General features: G+C 42.4%; 1 protein-coding gene across 1 annotated transcript in view; it reads right to left on the reverse strand.

The window, feature by feature from the left end:
* bcar3 (BCAR3 adaptor protein, NSP family member) overlaps positions 1-9,218 on the reverse strand; it is a 188,151-nt gene extending 178,933 nt beyond the window's left edge. The window contains exon 1 of the mRNA XM_087990469.1: positions 9,127-9,218. The gene's annotated coding sequence lies outside the window, so the exon portion shown is untranslated. The remainder of the gene's footprint in view (positions 1-9,126) is intronic.
* Positions 9,219-20,549: the final 11,331 nt, after the last annotated feature.

Consider the following 20,549-nt stretch of genomic DNA (forward strand, 5'->3'; position numbering starts at 1 on the left):
TTGGATGGGTATATGAATAGGAAGGGTTTGGAGGGATATGGGCCGGGTGCTGGCAGGTGGGACTAGATTGGGTTGGGATATCTGGTCGGCATGGACAGATTGGACCGAAGGTTCTGTTTCCCTGCTATACATCTCTATGACTTTATGGAAGTCCTTGGGAGAAGCCTGGGACATTTGCAACATTTGCAACATTTAACAAGCATCTGAATGGATATATGAATAGGAAGGGTTGAGAGGAACATGGGCCATGTGCTGGCAAATGGGACTAGATTAGGTTAGGATATCAGGTCGGCATGGATGAGTTGGACCAAAGCGTCTGTTTCCGTTCTGTATATCCATTTTGACTCTATGACTCTGCGTCAAAGGAATCATCAGTACTTGCAGGTTTGTGGTCAATTGCTTTATATTGGAGTTTGCTAAGATTTTTGAAGCCTTTGGTGCTTTCTAGAGTTCTTTCAATTCAGGTCATTGGGATTAGGCTCCTAGATTAGATCATCCCATGATCATCTGGTTCCATCACTGTCACAAAGTCTATCTGGACAGCCTTCTGGCTTCCTATGGATAGGTACGATCGCTCTTCTTCTGCAGGGCTACACTGGAACATCTTGCAGCATGTTCTCCTCCATACATTATTAAGTGTCCAGATGAGCATCACTTTTAAAATGCATTCCAGCACTTGCAGCAGCCACCATGCACTCTCCTTTAAGAGATAATGATTGGTTTAAATCAAGTAGACTAACTTTATCACATGCTGCCTTTTCACTATTGTGTACCCTCAGTCGTGCACTTGGTGGTGCCTTTATCGAACAATCATTTAACTCAACAGCAGCATGACATTTATAAGCTGTCAGCATCAGAAGCAATTGGTGCCAAATTATTCTGTATTATAATACAGTACCTGTTTTTGGACTCTATGTGAAGAACCTTACAGAATACAAAGAGGCCATTTGGCCCATCATGTCTGTTTTTGCTATTTGAAAGAGCTATCCAATTGGTGTCACAATTTGCACTCTGACTGAAATACCTCCTTTTCAAGTATTTCTCCAATTCTCTTTTGAAAGTTACTCCAGACTCCGTTTCAACCATCTTTTATTGTTGCATAACACTATTTCTCATTGTCTCTCTTTTGGTCCTTTTAACAATTATCTTAAAGTCGTACACTCACTCTCTGACTTCACTGACAGTAGTACTAATTTCTCCTTGCTCTTATCAATTCCCTTCACAGTTATTACACACCTCTATTAAATCTCCTCTTAACTTGCTCTGTTCTAAAGAAAAAATCCCAGGCTTCTCCCAAGGTTTCTGTAAAACTAACATCCTACACCCTAATACATTCCAATAAATTTCCAATACCTTCTGCGAAGCTTTGACATCCTTCCTGAAGTTCAACAGCTAGAGCTGCACATAGTTGAGTTTTACCTAATGATTTGCAAATGTTTACTATAACTTCAGTTCTGTACTCATGTTTTTAATTTATAAAGTCAAGGACCATGCATACTTTACTTGCAGCCTTATAAAATTTGCCTGCCAACTTCAAAGTATAACGTAAGTTGATAAATATGAATATTACCATCAGACTAACCAGCACCCAACCAAACTTTCACTTATCTTCAAACTTTTTTTTTCTGTTTCTCCATGGGTGTTTTCTCATCAGGTTAATGCCTCTTAACTGGATATAGCTTGAGAAATACTTTTTATATATTCACTTATGCAACATTGGTATCGTTGGCCAGCATTTCTTGCCTGTCCCTATTTGCCCTTGAGAAGTTGTTGGTGTGCTGCATTCTTAAACCGCTGCAGTTTTAAGCATCGAGTAGCTGGCCGATTTCAGAATCCGAGAGTTTTCAGTGATTGACAAAGAGCGATTTTCAAATACACATCGACTGATCATTTTCAGACATGTGCAATGCTAGCTGAGAGTCAATTGTGCAATCTGATCCTTGGAATTCTGCTACTGCTTATCTGCTGTCGTGGCATGCTGCCCTTTTGTGCTTCCTCTGTTACAGATCACCCAGCACCAATCTGTGACATCCATCAAGCAACTCTACTCTCAAGTCAAACTCTTGCTCTGCTGCTCTCCACTTTACCCCTGTCGAACAGATCACTGTAGCCTTTCAATTCTGACTAAATGGCTGAAATACTGACATTTTATTTTCAGGATTTTTAAGATTTTGTTTTAAAGCTTTGCAATTTCAAACACCTCTTCCATTGTCTTATGTCTACACTGATGTGTACACCGATAAGTAAAATGTGAATATATTTAATATTAACTCAGCTTTTTAAGGATTGTTGTAATCTTCTCATAGGTGTGGTTTCTGCCTCTGATTGGTGTGGCATTAATGTTATGAACTACATTGGCCCAAGCAGGTCTTGCTGCACACAGGGATGGACAGCTTATTTGGCTGAGAGATGGCGAATGGAACTGCACATTGCACAAAGCAGACAGTCTCAATGTCTGACCTGATGATGGAGTGGCTCTTGTGATTATCCACTTGCACTCTGACTGAAATTTGTTGTGAAGACTTCAACTTTATTTTTTACACTCAAATATTTGATTCCATTATCACTGAGAAATATTATACTGACACAACAGGGCATTGTGCTTAGAATAAAAACAGCACAATGTACTTGCATTATGATAAATATTACAGTGTACTGGTACACTTTGTGCTGTCCTTATTCCCATTTACAGTAAGTGTTTGGCCTGATGTTTACTTGAGTGATAACTATGTGTTTATGTCACCACAAATAGCAGCTATTTAGTCAAAAGGAAATCTAGCTCAATTGTTGCTAATGATCATTAGCCCATGCAAGTGTACCTTACGAACATCAGGTACCAAGAGGAAAGAGCTTGCTAATGATCTTCTCAAGCCCCTGACCCAACTTGTAGCTCAAATGTTTATAAGCCTCCATTGTCTTATCAACAGAACATCACTGGACTGGATCACATCATTCCCCCAGCAGCTCCTTCAGCCTAAAGACTTCAGGCTTAATCCCAGACAGATTACATATCAATAGATCTACCTATCACATTCTCAGATACCTTACCCATCCCCAACCGCACCTCCCCCCTCACATTTATCTCTCAGTCCCCTGCCCACAAGCCTCATTCCTGATGAAGGGTTTATGCCCAAAATGTCGATTCTAGATTAGATTAGATTAGATTACTTACAGTGTGGAAACAGCCCTTTGGCCCAACAAGTCCACACCGACCCGCCGAAGCACACCCACCCATACCCATTCCCCTACATTTACCCCTGCATCTAACACTACAGGCAATTTAGCGTGGCCAATTCACCTAACCTGCACATTTTTGGACTGTGGGAGGAAACCGGAGCACCCGGAGGAAACCCACCCTCCCATTTATCTCTCAGCCCCCTGCCCACAAGCCTCATTCCTGATGAAGGGCTTATGCCCAAAATGTCGATTCTCCTGCTCCTCAGATGCTGCCTGACCTGCTGTGCTTTTCCAGCACCTTCTCTCGACTAATGTCTGTCACCTCTAGAGATGATGATATCGTGAATGCTCCCTTCCAGTTCTGTGCCTCCAACAAAATAAAAAAATGCCCATTACCTAAAAACCTGGCTTCTCACAAACAAATCTCTCCTTTTGCCCATGTTGATGTTAGACTCCATGGTCTTAATGTACCTCAATCGATGTGACAGTTTTACAAAGAAAGATCAATTCTGTGCCCATCATCAAGCACCTGTCAATTCTAATCCCATTTTCCAGCTCTTGCCCCGTAACCTTGTATGCTATGGTGTTTTAAGCATTTATCTAACTATTTCATAAATGCTGTTAGGATACCTTTTCCATGATTCTTTCAGGTAGTGATATCCCAGATAACTCTCCAACCTTTATGTGAAAAAAAATCTTTAAATCATTTCTTTGCCTCCTGCCCCTTTCCTTAAATCTATGTCCCGGTTCTTCCTGTATACGCTATCGATTACTTGATTGTTGAGATGTTTAAATCCCACCTGATTTGATTATTCAGTTGGAATTATTTAAATGTTTTCTGATCCAGCTTGACTTCTACTGTAAACTTTCTAACCTCAGCATGTACTACAGCTAGTCATCTATCTTTTGCATTAAAAAAAATTCACCTTATGCATTCTGAGTTCTATATCATGAATTTCCTCATCTTACTATATAACATACTGTACACCCCTTTATAAATGGTACTTTGGCAATTTTCTGGCAGAGAATGTACTGAAAAAAAAATCTTGCCACAAATAAGCTGGTTCTTCTTGATGAAGGAGCGGCAAACCAAAAGCTAGTGCTTCCAAATAAACCTGTCGAACTATAACCCTGGGTTGAGAGATTTTTAACTTTGCACATCCCAGTCCAACACCGGCACCCCCAAATAATGGTTTCTTCAACTCCATATACTGCTGACCACTATTGACATAGTCAAGCACTTACACTGCTTGTACAACTGATAACAACCTACTTGAGGCTGCATCATCAACTGATAGCAACTTGCTTTTGCATTTTGCCCTTAGCGCAAGGAAAATTACAAGCAAGCAAACCAGTTTTGCTAAAGCATCTATAAAAGTTTGAGGGGTGCCTTGAGAAATTGGGAAATGATAATGTAAACAATGGATTACTAAATCAAACAGCAAAGCTGCAAACCCCAGAAAACGTGGTCAATCTGGGCTCTGGCCTGGATTCAATGCAGTAATTTGGGAAACTGGCATGTGGATTTTACTTGTGCCAAAGGGGAAGTGATTCTTGCTATGATCCTAGGAGACGTATGAATGTTTTCTGTGCAATATCTCCACATTGATAAACTAGGTGGGTGGGTTTAGATGGGTGGGGCATTGAATTTTAATTCAAGTGCAAATTGGGTGGCTGTGAATGTTTTGTAAAACGTGCTTGATCAGGAGATGAGTGGGGGTGGGGAATGCAGCATTCTCCTGACTCCTTGGCAGACAGGAAGAACACAGAAAGAGCAGCATTCACGTTCCTCCTAGCCCTACAAGAACTACTTACAAAACACTTTCAGCAGTTCCTTTCAGGATCACTGGTTACTTCACTCCACACACACCCTACACTCAACAACACTTGAACTTTTATGAGTAGCATAGCACACCAGCAGAAATATTGAATTAAGACTCACGTCTATTTAGAGTCACAGAGATGTACAGCACAGAAACAGACCCTTCAGTCCAACTCGCCCATCCCAAGCCAATCTAGTCCCACCGGCCAGCACCTGGCCGATATCCCTCCAAACCCTTCCTATTCATATACACATCCAGAAGCCTTTTCAATGTTGCAATTGTACCAGCCTCCACCACGTCCTCTGGCAGCTCATTCCATACACGTAACGCCCTCTGTGAGAAAAAGTTGCCCCTTGGGTCTCTTATCTTTCCCCTCTCACCCTAAACCTATGCCCTCTAGTTTTAGCCTCCCACACTCCAGGGAAAAATACTTTGTCTATTTATCCTATCCATGTCCCTCATGATTTTGTAAACCTCTATAAGGTCACCCCTCAGCCTCCGACGCTCCAGGGAAAACAGCCCCAGCCTGTTCAGCCTCTCCCTGTAGCTCAAATCCTCCAACCTTGGCAACTTCCTTGTAAATCTTTTCTGAAGCCTTTCGAGTTTCACAACATCTTTCCAATAGGAAGTAGTCCAGAATTGCATGCAATATTCCAACAGTGGTCTAACCAATGTCCTGTACAGCTGCAACATTACCTCCCAACTCCTGTACTCAATACTCTGACCAATAAAGGAAAGCATACCAAACGCCGCCTTCACTATCCTATCTACCTGTGACCCCACTTTCAAGGAGCAATGAACCTGCATTCCAAGGTCTCTTTATTCAGCAACACTCCTAAGGACCTTACCATTAAGTGTATAAGTCCTGCTAAGATTTACTTTTCCAAAATGCAGTACCACACATTTATCTAAATTAAACTCCATCTGCCACCTCTCAGCCCATTGACCCATCTCATCAAGATCCTGTTATAATCTGATGTAACCTTCTTTGCTGTCCATTACACCTCCAATTTTGGTGTCATCTGCAAACTTACTAACTATACCGCTTGTGTTCACATTTGGTGGGATAGCCTTCTGCTTATTTTGATAAGTTCAAAAAAAAATCATAGAACCAAAAGATATTTTTCTATATAGATAAGGCAGTGGTCAGATGAAAAATCATTCCTCACCTCCTCACTGCAGTGAGGTCAATTGGCATTCACTAACTACTTGCAATGAGTGCTTACATCACTAGAGCACACACCAATTGCCATTCCAACATAAACCTGTTGAATTCACTAACAGTGATATCAGGTCATTCTAATAAAAATCAATCAATAATGATTTAACAAAATAAATATTAGGGTTAACAAAATAAGTAAGATCTGCCAGAATTTTCAATAGAGTTTGCATATTGTGGTTCCATTGATTTTTCTAGAAAATCACAAGCCTTCATAAAACCATAAAATGCTGGTTAGACCACAACTGGAACACTGTATGCATTTCTGGTCACCACACAATGAAAAGGATGTGATTGCACTGGCGAGGAGATTTACTAGGATGTTGCTTGGGCTGGCAGTTCTGAGCTACAGGGAACAATTGGAAGAGCTAGAGTTAAGAGGGTAAAGGTTGAGGGGGGTCCGGATAGAGGAATACAAAATTATGAAAGCCATAGATAAGGCAGATAGGAAGGCACTTTTTTCCATTAGTAGAGGGTCAATAAGCTAGGGGCACAGATTTAAAGTAAGAGGTAAAATGCTAAGTTGTGAGACAAGGAGAAATCTTTTTACCCAGAGAATGCTGAGTGCCTATAACTCACGACTTGAAAAGGTGGTTGAATCAGAAACTCTCAACATTTAAGCAGCATTTAGATATTCACCTGCATTACCACAGCCTCCAAGGTTATGGGCCAAGAACTGGAAAATGGGATTAGTGTACTTTGTTGACCAGCACAAATATGATGGGCCAAATGGCCTCATTCTGTGTAGGAAACACATATGAGTCATCGTTCTTGTTAAGGCTGTTTAGCAGGAACTCTACAATAAAAATATTGAAATATTTCAAAGGGATGTTATTTCCCAGAGAAAGAAAGTGCCTGGTAAATATTTTCCAATCAGTCTGACACTCGCAATGCACCAATGTGAATCCAATCAAAACTGTAATAAGAGTGACACACGCTGTTCTTGTTTTTATCCCAATCCTAACTGAAGTTTCCCTGAACACTTATCCAACTTGAAAGTGCATCTTTTAGATGAGGCATCACACGGAGACTCCATCTGCCCCTTCTGGCAGGTCCACCTAACTCCCACTGCACTATGTTGAAGAAAAGCTGGGTAATTCTCTGAAATGGCCTGGTCAATATTTATCCCTCAGCCAAGATAAGTGAAAAAAAAAAGATTATTAATTGGTCATTGGGCCATTCCTTTCGGTGGGGCATAAACTGACTACAGCATTGCTCATACAGAGGTCACGACAGTCATTAGGCTCTGAGATGTCGGGGGTGGGGGGGTTAGGAGATTGCTGCATAAGTGAAAACTTCAAACTCAGAGCTGGGAATTTGTGTTGCAAACGTTTCGTCCCCTGTCTAGGTGACATCCTCAGTGCTTGGGAGCCTCCTGTGAAGCGCTTCTGTGTTGTTTCCTCTAGCATTTATAGTGGTTTGAATCTGCTGCTTCCAGTTGTCAGTTCCAGCTGTCGCTGCAGTGGCCGGTATATTGGGTCCAGGTCGATGTGCTTATTGATTGAATCTGTGGATGAGTGCCATGCCTCTAGGAATTCCTGATGAAGGGCTTTTGCCCAAAACGTCAATTTCGCTGCTCCTTGGATGCTGCCTGAACTGCTGTGCTCTTCCAGCACCACTAATCCAGAATCTAGGAATTCCCTGGCTGTTCTTTGTTTGGCTTGTCCTATAATAGTAGTGTTGTCCCAGTCGAACTCATGTTGCTTGTCATCTGAGTGTGTGGCTACTAAAGGATAGCTGGTCACCAACTAGCCATTAAACGACACGACCAGCTATCCTTAGTAGCCACACACACACTCAGATGACAAGCAACATGAGTTCGACTGGGACAACACTACTATTGTAGGACAAGCCAAACAGAGAACAGCCTGGGAGTTCCTAGAGGCATGGCACTCATCCACAGATTCAATCAATAAACACATCGACCTGGACCCAATGGCCACTGCAGGACAGCTGGAACTGACAACGGAAGCGGCAGATACAAATCACTATAAAAGCGGAGGAAACATCACAGAAACGCTTCACAGGAGGCTCCTAAGCACTGAGGATGTCACCTAGACAGGGGACGAAGCGTCTGCAACACAAATTCCCAGCTCGGTGAACAGAACCATCACCACCACCACAACAACGAGCTACAAATCTTCTCCCAAATTTTGAACTTCAAACTCAATTCCACTTCCATTACATATAAATGCACTGAATAGATACCATATCTAGTTATACTCCAACAAAGATATTTCCTGTGCGCACATGTTCTTATAGGATATTCCCCTTAACAATATTTTAAGTAAAACGTTAATCCGTTTAAAATAACTGGACTCGTTAGGAAGTTTTTTTTCGGACCTGGAGATTTCAACCGGCGGATTTTCTGTTTCAGTGTTAGCAAGGGACCTCTGCAAATAACATAGCCCCAGTTGCATTGTTTAAACAAGCAGATCAGAGAGGAGGTGACCTTTAACACTCAACCCCAGTCCCCAGCCAACACCTGAAAGCAGTAAAACATTTGTAGAAGAAGTTGCAATTTCCTTTAAATCATCAGGCTGCCAAGTCAGATACAAGGCAACGCTGGGACACTCTTACTGAGGAGACAGAGGAGGGGGCTGGTGAGGCATCTCACCCGGAGTACCTCAGCCACAGCGCACTGCCCGAACATACTCAATACCCCGGACAGTTATTACATACACAGCGCCCTACAATATTATCACAGCATTCACTACCACTCAACTTGAAAAGTTCCCCCCCCCAAGACCACTCGATCAAAACTTGCACAAAGCAGCCCCGCGCATTCATTGGTGTTTACGATTTAAAGTTGCACCAATTTCCTAATCTCATCCATTTTAAAAAAAAGGGTATTTTGCTGTTAGATAGATACATCGTGTTTCGCCTAAAGTTGAGCTTTTAACCCACCTGCCCAGACACCACAGCACAGTGTGTTAGTGAAGGCTGCTTCTCCACGGGACAGAGCTGAGCTGCAGTCACCTTCTGGAAGAGTTCGCTGTGTGAGTGGCTGTTCCTATCTGACGAGGAGACCCTGGGCTCTGGGTGTGTGTGTGAGAGAAAGAGAGGAGGCTGCAATGTTGAGAGCCTGAATCAGTGCCAGCCCCCAGCTCAGCCTGTGGACGGGACAAGGTCACGGAATAGCCTTCAGCGCAGAAAGATAACGCCTTCCAACGTTATGGCCGAAGAAAAAGTAAAAGACGGATGGTGACTAATTGTAAGTGGCAACTGATACACATGTAGTCAAATAAGTACAGTGATAATAAAGCTAATTCAGTTCTCGTGTTCCCCTAAGACCCTGGCCAACGTGGTGATCCGAAAGGACGTTATTATATTATCCTCCTCCCAGGATTCACTGAAAATTGTTCAAAAATCGCTTGCAGCGAGTTGAATCACAATTCTCCCTTTGGACATCCCTATGTGACCACAGAACACCCAAAAATCATGGCACAAGATCACCTCTCTCTCTCACTCGTGCTGTGGGTCTTTGATCACTATCCAAAGTATTTTTGTTTCTTCCCTATCCCCACCTCCTTTTTCTGCAGCTCCCCTTATACCCAATCCCAGTTCCTGAAGGAGGGTTACACCTGAAACATTGGCTTCTCCACCTCCTGATGCTGCCCAGCTTGTGTTCTTCCAGCCTTCTGCTCATCTACCAGGGCATTTTTATGAGCAGCAAGTTCTTCTGCGATGCCCCTCACGGTCAAATAAACCAGACCTCAAATAACAAGGATTCTCTATTTCTACAAGCTCATTTAGGGTGGCAACATGATATAGCCAAAAGGAGAAAGTGAGGACTGCAGATGCTGGAGATCAGAGTTGAAAATGTGTTGCTGGAAAAGCGCAGCAGGTCAGGCAGCATCCAAGGAACAGGAGAATTGACGTTTTAGGCATAAGCCCTTCTTCAGGAAACTGATTCCTGAAGAAGGGCTTATGCCCGAAACGTCAATTCTCCTGTTCCTTGGATGTTGCCTGACCTGCTGCGCTTTTCCAGCAACACATTTTCAGCTCTGATATAGCCAAAACCCAAGCACAAAGGAACAGAGAACCAAGCACCAGCTAGGGGGAGGGGTAGTGGAACAATGTACAGAGTTGGATGATTAACTGGTCACATTGAATGACAGAGCCAACTCAAAAGGGCCTGCTTTACTTTCCATGCTTCACTCAGTGAAAGTTCCTGCCTTTTGGATTTAAGGATTCCCAATAATGCAGAATCAGAAAAAAACACTAATTATGGATGAAAGCAATTTTATGTTCTCTTCCTCAATTACCAGTAATGACTGATAGTCACCAGGCAAATTAACTTGCCCATTTCACCTTATCTGACTGTTATACAATCATTTGAGTCCTGTTACCTTTAGTGGTGCCCTCCACACTGTGGGGATTTTGAATGCTTTCAGATGCTCTGAATAAGATTTTACCTCAGCTATGAAACAGTATATTCAGCAGCTTCTCAAACTCTAGCTTGCAGACTGACTCATTCCAGTTTGGGTCTAACCTATTCTCTAATCACAAAATAAATTCACTGAATGTGTAGACAGAGAAAAGTAAATGAGAATGTCTGCAACCTCCTGGTTAAATTTATCAGTGATTGACTGATTACACTAAACCCATTCTGATGGGATTTATATGAATAGCCCAACACCAATTAAAATGCCCCAATGGTTTAACAGCCTCTAACACATTGTTTTACTTTGCTCTTCATTTTTCCTCCTATTCTTTCCCGAACATGCCAGCTCTTGTTATGAGATTAAAATCACACAACACCAGGCCATAGCCCAACAAGTTTATTTGGAAGCACTAGCTTTCAGAACGCTGCTCCTTCATCAGGTGGTTGTGGAGTATAGCATCATAGGACACAGAATTTATACCAAAAGTTTACAGTGTGATGTAACTGAAATTATAGATTGAAAAAGACCTGGATTGTTTATTAAGTCTCTCATCTTTTAGAATGGGTATATTGGTTTCAGTTCTTTCATGTGAAAATCCCAGAACTTTCTTAAAGTTACATTCTCAAGAGAATTTTAAGAATAGGTGCCATGTTGGCCCAGATAATGCACTGAAGGTGGGAGGTGCCCTGCGTGAGGCTGTCTGTGCCCCAATGTTCAGCTTGATTCTAATCTAAAAAAAGGGATTTACAGAATCTTACATGGATTCATGCAGTTTTTGAGCAAAATAAAATGTAATTCTGCAAGTACAAATTCGCTCCACAAACTTTTGTGTCTGGGGTGGGGGGAGGCACAAGTATGGGCGGCACGGTAGCACAGTGGTTACTGCTTCCTCGCAGCACCAGAGATCCGGGTTCAATTCCCGCCTCCGGCAACTGACTGTGTGGAGTTTGCACGTTCTCCCCGTGTCTGCGTGGGTTTCCTCCGGGTGCTCCGGTTTCCTCCCACAGTCCAAAGATGTGCAGGTCAGGTGAATTGGCCATGCTAAATTGCCCGTAGTGTTAGGTAAGGGGTAAATGTAGGGGTATGGGTGGGTTGCGCTTCGGCGGGTCGGTGTGGACTTGTTGGGCCGAAGGGCCTGTTTCCACACTGTAAGTAATCTAATCTCTTCCTCTGGGCAGTGCTCTAAAAGCTAATGCTTCCAATTAAACCCGTTGGACTATAACCTGGTGATTTTTAACTTTGTACACCCCAGTCCAAAACCGGCATCTCCAAATCTTGTTATGAGAGAAAGTGAGGACTACAGATGCTGGAGAGTCAGTGTCAAAACGTGTGACGTTGGAAAATAAAGCAGGTCTGGCAGCATCCGAGGAGCAGGAGAGTCAACAATTCAGCTGTGAGCCCTTTATTAGGAATTGGGGGGGTGAGGGGGCTTAGAGATAAGAAGGGAGAGGGGCAGGGGCTGGAGCTCTTGTTATTAGGATAGTGCCAACCGTCCTATATGATTCTTTGCCAGAGTTCCTGTAATCATCTCACTAGGTTATATGATCATAATAAATGCCACAATTGAGCTGAATTCCTCCTTTGTTAAAACGGATACAGAGAGTTATAGAGTCATACAGCACAGAAACAGACACTTCGGTCCAACCAGTCCATACCAAACATAATCCCTAATCAAACTAGTCCCACCTGCCTGCTCCTGGCCCATACCCCTCCAAACCTTTCATATTCATGTATTTATCCAAATATCTTTTTGTACCCCCATCCATCATTTCCTCTGGAAGTTCATTCCACAGATGAATCACCGCAGTATAAAAAAAATTGCCCCCATCTTCAAGCAAGGGTCATTAGTTCTCAATGGAACGTGTGAACTCTAAATACTTTTGTTTCTCTTCCTACGATAGTTTCCGCAAGTTATAAAACCATTACAGTTGAGTATCAGCCACTTCTGTTCACTGAGGCAATGTGCATCTTTACATGCATGTTGTGGTTTTGAAGACACAAACAGCGATGGTAGAAGCTGCAATTTCACCCACTCTCAGCTGTCTGCTCTTGCCTTACGTTGATTGATTTGAAGGTTGTTGTTACGATCTGTCTTGTTACATTATAAATGCACTTTTCTTAGCCATCAAGTCCTGGAGTGGGACTTGAACTCCAGGTAGTGGTGCAACCTATTCTACCGCAAGACCCTTAACAACATTAATCAAAGCCTTCAATGTAGACTGAACTCAGAGAAGCATCATCACAAAACTGGACAGTTGGCCAAAGGGATATCAGTGGACATTTAAAAAGGAATGATAGGTGAGGGGCAAAGGACTTTGCTTCACATTTTCAGAATGGGGATAGAGTGGGCACTTGCTGCCCATTCCTGGTTGCCTCGAGGATGTGATGGTGGCCTGTATTGTTGCAGTTTGTTATAAATATGAATCTAACTTTGCTTAAGTGCATCTTCTAGATAATGTATATTGCAGCAATGGGGCACTGTCAGTGGGGAGAGAACAATTTTCCAGCCAGTGGATGGATTGCTGATTGTGTAGAATGGTTTGTCCTGGATAGAATGGAGTGGGAATGCTGGTCTCGGTGGCTCATAACCCATTTATTTGTCAAGATATCAGCAGGAAGGAAGGTGCTCTCACTTGGCTTGTTGTCCCACAATTAGCGATACAAAACTAATTCTTGCAAGAAGCACATGTGGGAGAACTTCAACTCAGGGTGAAGTCAGGATTTGGCTTCATCACTGACAGGGCTGAAACCCAAGGTTGATTGCTATGTAGATATGGGAATTGTGGAATAGAAACCCAGCATTATCTATTCCCTCTAGGAGAGGAAGGGAGAAAAATCAATACACACAAAATACTAAACACGCTTTTTAATGTTTGGTTTCATAGCTGATTGACATTCCACAAGCACAGCTTAAACCTGTATTCTGTCTGGGTCAAAGTACATAGGGGTACAGGAGAGACATTTCTCTCTATGTAAACACTTTAATTTGCTTATTACCTGCACATTAGGCCAGATTGCTGAGGTCTACACTTCACTGTATGCAATTTTACAATAATCACAATAACAAGCTTTGATGCAAATACAACTGAATGACTAAACATGATGAACGATGTGAACCTCCTTCCCCATCCTGCACATTGGTAAACTATTCCTGATAAACATAAATAATAATTAATAGTGACTGGCATCTGGGACCAAATTACATGTAAGTCACTATTCTGTACACACTGTCTTACAGTTCTTATATCTTTAATCTTTTTCATGCATCGGTGCCATTACATCTCAGTCACTAACATTAAGTATGCCCAGCCAATAAGCACAAAGACTCCAAAGAAATATTGGATGTTCCATGTGCAATTTTTAAATTGTCTTTGAAGATGTGTAGCTTCCATGTTGCTTCAAATAGCAGAGTCTTACATTGTAATGTAGGTTGATCAGCTCAGTTGCTGGATGGCTGGTTTGTGATGCAGTGATGGTGCCAATAGCACAGGTTCAATTCCCACACTGCCTGAGGTTGCAGCCATGGAGGTCTTCATGTGCCCATAAAGGTCCTGCCTTCTCAATCTTGACCCTCATGGTGACCGTCAGGTTAAACTCACTACCAGTCATCACTTTAAAATGAGGAAATGGTCCTCTAGGACTTTGGTGAATAAGGTGCAGTTTCAGTTCTTTGTGAGTAATGGGACAAGACCTGAAAAACCTGACATTTGTAAGATTGAGGAACTGAATCTTGGGCCATTTCATTAACTTCCAGCTAGGGACATATTGACAAGTTTACACATGGTAATCACTGGACAGCTAATGGGAATGATGAATTGAATAATTTATTGTCATGTGTATTCAATATAAAATACTGTGAAAAGTTTATACCGTCGCCATGCATCGGTGCCATTATATCTCAGTCACTGACATTAAGTATGCCCAGCCAGTAAGCACAAAGATTCCAGAGAAATATTTCAGGACTCTCAACTGAGTATTATAAAACAAAGGATATTTGACTGCCTATAAATTATCATGTGTCGCAAGAATCTTTTATACTCTTCCACACAGTCCAGTAAACCTTCACCCCTCATTACTCATAGTTTACCTCAGAAAAGGGCTATAGTAATCAGCTGGTAAAGAATGATAAATATAGGGATTGTTTAATGCCTAGTTACATATTTGATGGAAACAATTGAGCCCATTTAGTTTATCTTACTTTCAAATATGCAAAATCTAACTGCCTTTTGATAAATTCAGCAACAAACATAAAGAATGCTGGAGAAACTCAGTAGGCCCGGCTGCATCTGAAATAGAGAAACAGAGTTAACATTTTGAGTGCAGAATGATTTTAGAGTAATGCATTGTAACCTCATGTAATTTAGTTTTATCAGTTTTTACCTATATATGTTCTTAATCTGTAAACTAGTTGGAAAAGGTCTTGCCATATTCACCTCCTTTCACCAAATTCTTGAGTTCATCACTAAGTACTACAGGGTTGTCAAGGAAACAAATAATCTCACTTGTTGTACAGACTGTTGGTATTTAACAGCATTCTACACAATGGACACAGTACTTGAGGGGCAGCCAGACGCCATCACAAAGCAAAGTATCACTTAACTATTACAAGCACAAGAAGTGACATCATGGGAATGATTCATAACAAGTGAACAAATACATTCTCGACTGGGCACTGAACAAATTCCCTTTGTCAAACTATACTGCACCTTCTATCATTTTAATTGGTTACTTCTAGTTTTCTTTTCACGGTCTCTTAGATTATGGAGCAGGGCGTTTGGGAGATGGCTGAGAGATGTCCCACTCCTCTAATGAATTTTCTAATGTCATTAAAAGGAAAGTGATATGAATTGGGTTTATTCTTCTAACTTTTCTTTCCTTCCTGCTTTGCATCTCACTCTGCATTTCTCTCTGGTCATGAGGTCTAGAATGGGTCATCATGCCTCACCAATATATTCCCATCATTTCCAAACAAATTTTAACTTGTTGCTGGTTACATGGTACCAGTCACTGCCGAATGTCTTGCCCAGTTGGCCGTTTGTTTAATTGTGAGCTTTGACATTGAATGCTAATGACAATAGTGAGAGACTTCAGAACTGAGCCTGATCTTGTACTTTACCTGACATTCAGCCAAGGCCGATTCAGGCTGGAATTGTCCAATAAAAATCAGGAACAGAAGCTGTGAGTGATATTTCCTTCCTGGAATAACATTCCAGGATGACTAATGGCCCTCCATCATCGTCAATTTTCACATAATCACAGAGAGTGCTGGAAACTAGTTAGACAGCAACCTGGAAGTGTCTGTACTAATCACAGTGTTGATTTGACGAATTAAATGAGGAATGGCTCACCTCTGTCTTCAGCAATGATGGTGGTCCTGCCCAATTGCAGGCCTTCAATGCTGTTTAACCATGTGTTTCAGTGGGCAGCGCTCCTACCTCTGAGTTAGAAGGTTGAGAGTTCAGGTCTTGCAAGAGACATATTGGTGCATACTGACACTAGCGCACACTGTGTTGGAATATCCCGAGACTCAGTGTGACCCCTTGGGTATGTGTTAATGATTCCAAGGCACAATTCTAAAGAAAAACTGGGAAGTACACCTCAGCATCCTGGTCAAGCTTTTATTCCTCAAAAAATATCTGTATTTAAATTATTTGTATGTTATCAGTGCTGTTTGTGGGGAGTTGCTGGCACATATTTCCTGCATTGCATCACTGATTGCATTTTAAAAGTAATTACTTGGTTATAACACACTTTGGAACATCCCAAGGTTGTGAAAGGAGGTTAGAAACATAAGATGGTCCTTCTTTGTGCATATGCAAGATAAAGCTCAGTTAGCTTGCCACTTGCTCAATTCAGTTGCAGGAGATGGCAGTCCTTTCTTTGGTCTATGGTTTTGCCAACACTAATGTGACAGTCAATGCAAAGGCACCACTGGCTTACAATCCACACTCCACAAGTATCAAAGTAAAAGCAACTGTAGAGACACACACAGTGCCAGCCAAGTGCTGCATCCTGTACATTCATAGACACAAATTAAACTGTTTGAGCTACCCAAATCCTCGAGGGACAGCAGTGTAAAACAGTGAACTTCTCTCATCAATTGAGTAAATCTCAAGTCAAGGGCCTGGGGTTTGATGAAATCAAAATATTACACAACACCAGCTGGAGAAAAGAGAAACCACAAAATTGCTAGCAGCATGAAATCAAAAGCAAACAGCAGCCAATGTGGAGCAGAACCTTCAGCACTTAAAGAGAAAAATGTGGATCATTCAAGAGACCATTAACTTGTCTTCTCTCTCTCTCTCTCTCTCTCTCTCTTTCTCTGGCCAATTTGTTTTTATGTCTCAAGCAACATTACTTAAATGGATTCTACAAACATCCAAATTAAGAGCAGGGAATGGTATTTGGCCCCTTGAGCCTGCTTCACCATTCAATACGATCAAGGGTGATCTGATGGTGGCCACATTCCAGATGACCTGTGACCTCCTTGTTAGTCAAATTATCCGGTCATTATCACATTGCTGCTTGTTGCAGTTTGCTGTGCAGAATCGGGCTGACGAGTGTCTTATGTTACAACAGTAACTGAACTTCCTAAGCACTTCATTCACTCGAAAGCTTCCTTGGTTAATCCTACAGTCATGTATCATGTGCTTTTCAGAGGCTGAATGACTGGTAGTATGTTTCCAGCAGCATATTTCTGGGTACAGATCAACTGGAGACAAATTATACAAAAATGGCTGTTTAAGTTAAATTAACCTATCGCAAAGATTTATACAATCCAGCACAGGAACAGGCCCTTCAGCCCACCAAGGCTTTTGCCTGAAATGTCGATTTTCCTGCTCCTCGGATGCTGCCTGACCTGCTGTGCTTTTCCAGCACCACTCTGATCTAAACCCCTTCAGCCCATCAAGTCTGTGCCAATTCTTAACCCTTATTTAGACCCACTACTTATTGCCCACGTGTGGTTTCTATCCTCCATTCACCTCCCATTCATGTGTCTATCAAGATACACTTTAAACAGAACAGAAATGCGGAGACATTTCTTCAGCCAGAGAGTGGGGGGCCTGTGGAATTCATTGCCACAGAGTGCAGTGGAGGCTGGGACGCTAAATGTCTTCAAGGCAGAAATTGATAAATTCTTGATGTCACAAGGAATTAAGGGCTACGGGGAGAATGCGGGTAAGTGAAGTTGAAATGCCCATCAGCCATGATTGAATGGCGGGGTGGACTCGATGGGCCGAATGGCCTTACTTCCGCTCCTATGTCTTATGGTCTTATGGTCTTATTATCTTAAATGTTGCTAACGTGCCTGCTTCCACCACCTCCACTGGCAGTGCATTCCAGGCACCCACCACCCTGTGTGTGAAAAGATTTCCCCCCCTTCTCTCCTAAACCTTCCCCCTCTTAACTTGAACCTGTGCCGTCTTGTAGTTGACTATTCCACCTGGGAAAAAAAAGACCTCTGACTATCCATCCTATCCAGTCCCCTCATAATTTCGTAGACCTCTATCACCCCTCAGCCTCTGTCTTTCCAGTGTAAACAATCCGTGTTTATCCAACCTCTCCTCATAACTAAAATCATCCAGGCCAGGCAATATCCTGGTAAACCTTCTTTGCACCCTCTCCAAAGCATCCAAGTCCTTCTGGTGATGTGGTGACCAGAACTACACACAATATTCCAAATGTGGCCTAGCTAAAGTTTTGTATAACTGTATCATAACTTGCCAACTTTTATATTCAGTGCCCCAGCTGATGTATGCCTTCTTGACCATCTTATCCACCTGTGTTGCCACTTTCAATGACCTATGGACCTATGTCCAGATCCCTCTGTATGTCGACGTTTCCAAGGGTTCTGCCATTTATTGCATAATTCTTACTTGAATTCCATAATGGATCACCTCACATTTGCCCGGATTAAACTCCATCTGCCATTTCTTTACCCAATTCTGCAGTCTATCGATATCTGCTGTATCCTTTGATAATCCTCCTCACCATCCGCAACTTCTCCAATTTTGGTGTCATCTGCAAACTTACTAATCATACCAACTACATTTCCCTCCAGATCATTTATATGTATTACAAACCACAAGATCCCAGCACTGATCCCTTTGGAACACCATCAGTTCCTGATCTACATTCCAAAAAGCACCCTCCCACCGCTACTCTCTGCCTTCTGTGACCAAGCCAGTTTGTGTCCATCTAGCCAGCTCACCCTGATCCCATGAGATTCTACCTTTTGTCCCAGCCTGCCAGGCAGTATCTTATCAAATTCTTTGCTAAAGTCCATGTAGACAATACCCACTGCCCTTGCCTCATCAATCATTCTTGTCACCTCCTCAAAAGATATAATTAAGTTGGTGAGACATGGCATTCCTGCACAAACCCATGCTGCTTATCATTAACAAGTCCATTTGTTTTCAATTGTGAATAAAGTCAATTTCTCAATATCCTCTCCAGAAGCTTCCCCACCACTGATGTCAGGCTCACCAGCCTGCAATTATCTGGATGATCTCTGTTTCCCTTCTGAAACAAAGGTACAACATTGGCCATTCTCCAGCCCTCTGGAACCTCACCTGAGGCCAAAGAGGATGCAAAGATATCTGTTAAGGCTTCAGCTATGTCTTACCTCCTACAGTATCCGAGGATAGATCCCATCTGGCCCTGGGGAGTTGTCCACCTTTAATACATTTCAAGACACCCTACACTTCCTCCTTCATTGTATTGAGTTGCTCGAGAGTATTCACACACCTTTCCCTAACTTCAACATCCCTCACATCCCTCTCTTTGGTGAATACCAATGTAAACTACTCATTAACGATCTCATCTATTTGCTCTGGCTCCACACATAACTTCCCTCTTTTAACCTTGAGTCGACCAATTCTTTCCCTAGCTCCCCTCTTGCTCTTAATATATGTGTAATATACCTTGAGATTCTCCTTAACCCTGCTGGCATTTTATAGCCCCTTTTAGTCCTCCTAACTCCCTGTTTGAGCTCCTTCCTACTTTCTCTGTATTCTTTAAGGACTTTGTCTGTTTTTAGTGGCCTAGACCTTAGGTATGCTTCCATTTTATTGGACTAAGCTAATAATTTCCCCTGTCATCCAAGGTTCCTGCGTGTTCTGCATGCTAATCAAACTGGTCTTTAAAAGACTCCCACATGTTAGATGTTGGTTTACCCTCAAACCGTCCCTCCCAATCCACATTCTCCAAATCTTGCCTAATTCAGTTAAGGTTGGCCTTCTCCCAATTTAGCTGAAAATGTGTTGCTGGAAAAGCACAGCAGGTCAGGCAGCATCCAGGGAACAGGAGAATCCTGAAGAAGGGCTTATGCCCGAAACGTCGATTCTCCTGTTCCCTGGATGCTGCCTGACCTGCTGCGCTTTTCCAGCAATACATTTTCAGTTCTGATCTCCAGCATCTGCAGACCTCACTTTCTCCTTCTCCCAATTTAACACTTTCAACTGGCATTCACTCTTGTCCTTATCCATAAGTACCGAAAACTTATGGAATTATGGTCAATATTCACAAAATGCTCCCCCGATGAAACTTTGATCACCCGGCTGGGCTCATTTCCCAATACCAGTTCCAGTACGGCCCCCTCTCTCATTGGACCATCCACATTCTGTTTCAGAAGCTCACCTAACAAACTGCTTCCCAACCAAACCCCAGGCACTTAAGGGACTCCCAGTCAATATGGGGGAATTAAAATCATGCATCACTACAACCCTTTTTTTTCACATCCAGAGTCTGGCTACATATATCTTCCTCTATTTCCCTCTGGCAGCTGGGACATCTGTAGTACAACCCCAGCATTGTGATTGCACCCTTCCTATCCCTGAAGTCTACCCATAATGCTTTGCTGCACGATCCCTCCAGGGTATCCTCCCTCAACACAGCTGTGATATGCTCTCCAACCCAGTAATGCAACTCCCCAGCCTCTTT

This window comes from Chiloscyllium plagiosum, unplaced genomic scaffold (genome assembly GCF_037043375.1).
Source record: "Chiloscyllium plagiosum isolate Xiang-an unplaced genomic scaffold, Cpla_swu_hap1 HiC_scaffold_9, whole genome shotgun sequence".
NCBI lineage: Eukaryota > Metazoa > Chordata > Chondrichthyes > Orectolobiformes > Hemiscylliidae > Chiloscyllium > Chiloscyllium plagiosum.